A 4160-nucleotide genomic window follows, 5' to 3' on the forward strand; every position below is an offset into this window, starting at 1 on the left:
ATATTATGATAGTGCTTTAAGCGCTGCCCGTTTACTATAAAAGGGTCACTATTCCTACCTTTTATTTCTATCGCACCACTATTGAGAACCTTGGTGATCTCGAAAGGACCAAACCACCGAGATTTGAGTTTTCCTAGAAAGAGTTTAAGTCTTGAATTGAATAGTAGCACTACGTCGCCGACTTTAAACTCCTTCCTAGAAATGCGTTTGTCATGCCATCTTTTGGTTCATTCTTTGTAGATCCTGGCATTCTCGTAAGCGTCCAATCTCAGCTCTTCTAATTTGTGGATGTCCAGAATCCGTTTCTCGCCTGCGGAAGTGTAGTTTTTGTTCAGGGTTTTAATTGCCCAATACGCTTTGTGTTATAATTCCATAGGGAGGTGGCATCATTTACCATAAACTAGTTTGAATGGTGTGGTTCCTATCGGGGTTTTGTAAGCCGTCCTGTAGGCCCACAAAGCTTCGTTTAGTTTGGATGACCAGTCTTTTCTGGATATTCCTACGGTCTTCTCAAGAATTTGTTTTATTTCTCGATTCGAGACTTCGACTTGCCCGCTAGTTTGTGGATGATACGGTGTTGCTACGCGGTGTCGGACTCCACACTTCGGAAGGAGTTTTCCAAATATATTCGATATGAAGTGGGAGCCACCGTCACTGACTACTAATTTTGGCACACCGAATCTGGGAAAGATAATGTTTTTGAATAACTTGATCACTACTCGTGTGTCATTTGTTGGAGAGGCTACAACCTCGATCCATTTTGAAACATAGTCGACAACAACGAGTATGTATTTATTACCAAAAGAAGTTGGGAATGGTCCCATGAAGTCAATCCCCCATACATCAAAGACTTCGACTTCTAAGATTCCTGTTCGTGGCATTTCATCACGTCTTGAGATGTTGCTAGTGCGTTGGCACCGGTCGCATTTTATAACCGCGTTATGGACGTCTTTCCATAGAGTAGGCCAAAAGAGGCTGGATTGCAGGATCTTAGTGCAGGTCTTTGAGGTACTTACATGCCCTCCATAAGGGGAGGAATGGCAATTAGAGATTATATCATCGATTTCATCCTCAGGAACACATCGATGGAAAATACCGTCGGTCCCTCTTTTGAAAAGAAGAGGTTCATCCCAGTAATACTGTTTTAGGTCATGAAAGAACTCCTTCTTTTGTTGATAAGATAGGCCCGGTGGAAGTACTCCGACGGCTAGGTAGTTGACAAAGACAACGTACCATGGCAGAGTTGCATTTGCGTGTACTTCTTCCACAGATTCTTCTATTTTTGTATCGTTTAATGTCAGTTCTGACATATCACTTTCCATTTGGGCTATGAGTCGTTCGTAAGGGAAATCGTCATTAGTTGGGATTTGTTCAGGCTTGTTCCCTTCGATACGAGATAAGTGGTCTGCTACTACATTTTTAGTACCTTTCTTATCTTTTATTTCTAAATCAAATTCTTGTAAGAGCAGGATCCATCTTAAAAGTCTTGGTTTGGCATCCTTCTTACTTAACAAATATCTAATAGCGGCGTGATCGGTATAGATGATAATTTTTGCCCCTACTAGGTAGGAACGGAATTTGTCCAAAGCGAACACGACAGCTAGAAGTTCTTTTTTAGTGGTGGCGTAGTTCATTTGGGCAGGATCTAGCGTTCTACTCGCATAGTAAATAGCATGAAGCTTCTTATCCTTCCTTTGTCCCAGTACTGCGCCTACTGCGTAATCACTCGCATCGCACATGATTTCAAATGGCAATCTCTAGTCAGGTGGTTGGATTATGGGTGCGGTGATTAAAGATGTTTTCATTTGGTTGAACGTTGTTAGGCATTTTTCATCAAATATGAAGTCAGCGTCTTTCATTAATAATCCTGTAAGTGGCTTGGTTATTTTTGAGAAATCTTTAATAAAACGTCGGTAGAAACCGGCGTGTCCTATAAAGCTTCTTATTTCTCGAACGGTTTTCGGAGGTTGAAGGTTTTCTATAATTTCGATTTTAGCTTTGTCTACTTAAATTCCTCTGTCAGATACCACGTGACCTAATACAATTCCTTGTTGAACCATGAAATGGAATTTCTCCCAGTTTAAAATGATGTTTACTTTCACGCATCTTTCGAGTACCATTTCGAGGTTAGATAGACATCCTTCAAAACTCTGCCCGCAAACAGAAAAATCGTCCATAAAGACTTCCATGATGTCGTCTATAAAATCGGCAAAGATTGCCATAATGCATCTTTGAAATGTTGCGGGAGCGTTACATAGGCCAAATGGCATTCGTCGGTAGGCGAATGTACCATAAGGGCATGTAAAGGTAGTCTTTTTTTGGTCGTCAGGATGGATTGGGATTTGAAAAAATCCTGAATAACCGTCTAGATAGCAGAAGTGAGAATGCTTAGCCAATCGTTCAAGCATTTGGTCAATGAAGGGTAGAGGGAAATGATCTTTACGAGTGGCTTTATTTAGTTTTCTATAGTCAATGCACATTCTACTTCCAGTCACAACTCTTTGTGCTATGGATTCGCCCTTCTCGTTCTTAACGACTGTAACACCTCCTTTCTTGGGTACTACATGAACGGGGCTAACCCATTGACTATCTGAGATCGGGTATATGATTCCAGCATCTAGAAGTTTCTTTACTTCATCCTTGACTACGGTACTTAGGATTGGGTTGATCCTTCTCTGGTGTTCTCTAGAGGTTTTCCAGTCTTCCTCCAGCATAATACGATGCATACAGATTGAAAGAATTATTCCTTTTAGATCGGAGATGTTATATCCTAACGCTGTTGGATGTTTTCTTAGGACATCTAATAATTTCTCAGTTTCCATCTGTCCTAAGTCAGCGTTGACTATGACTGGTCTTTTTAGTTCAGTGTCTAGGAATTCGTATCTTAGGTTCTTTGGAAGTGTTTTTAGTTCCAAGTCAGGTTTCTTTGGGCATGGCATGTGGTTGGGTGTAAGTGCTAAGCATTCGCTTAAACTTTCGTTATGGTATGGTTCATGCCAATTATTGTCTTCAAAGATTGGAGGGATTTGTATTTTCATTATTTCAGAGTATGTGGTTTCTTCCATCTCCATCTCTCTCACGCATTCGTCTATGACATCAAGTAGATAGCAGGTGTCGTCTATAGCTGGCGCTTGTAAGAATTGGGTTAAGATGAATTCAACCTTTTCCTCTCCAACTTCGAATGTCAACTTACCTCTCTTTACGTCTATTATGGCTCCAGCGGTAGCCAAAAATGGCCTTCCTAGAATGATAGGTGTACTGGCATCTTCTTTGATGTCCGTGATTATGAAATCGGTAGGAATGTAAAATTGTCCTACACGAACTGGGACATTCTCTAGTATACCGATAAGATATTTGATTGAGCGGTCATCTAATTGAACAAACATCTTTGTCGGTCTTAATTCTCCCATACTGAGCCTTTTACAAATGGTTAAGGGCATTACACTAATGCTGGCTCCTAGATCGCATAGAGCTTTATCTATGACGAATTTTCCAATGACACAGGGTATGGAGAAACTACCTGGGTCTTTTAGTTTGGGAGGCTTGTTATTCTGGATTATGGCGCTACACTCGGCAGTAAGTGTAACTGTTTTGTCATCCTCAATCTTTTTCTTATTGGATAGGATTTCCTTAAGAAATTTGGCATAGGAGGGCATTTGTGTGATGGCTTCTATAAAGGGTATCGTAATGTTTAATTGCTTCAGAAGTTCAACAAATTTCCTAAATTGATTCGCAGTTTTAGAACTTTTGAGTCTTTGAGGATACAGAATGGGTGGTTTATAAGGAGGTGGAGGAACATAAGGTTTCTCTTTTTCTTCGGCCTCTCGGGTATTATCTTCTGTTTCCTTTGGTTCATTCACCTGCTCAGTTGAGGTTTTATTTGGTTTTTGGTACATGGCAGGGTTTTGGAGTCTTGGATCTACGGGTCCGTCTACTTCTTTTCCACTCCTTAGTATAACGGCATTTGCATGTCCCTTTGGATTAGGTTGCGGCTGTCCAGGAAATGTGTTGGTGTAAGCCCTAGAGGCCAATACTTTTGGTACTTGTATCGAATTATTTAAAGGCATTTTCTTTATTATGGTTGATTAATAAAGTCCCTAGAATAGATAGTCCGTTTAATGTATTAAGTGTGACTTAATCATGAGAACACATTAAACATA

The sequence above is a fragment of the Lathyrus oleraceus genome, chromosome 4 (genome assembly GCF_024323335.1).
Source record: "Lathyrus oleraceus cultivar Zhongwan6 chromosome 4, CAAS_Psat_ZW6_1.0, whole genome shotgun sequence".
NCBI classification, from domain to species: domain Eukaryota; kingdom Viridiplantae; phylum Streptophyta; class Magnoliopsida; order Fabales; family Fabaceae; genus Lathyrus; species Lathyrus oleraceus.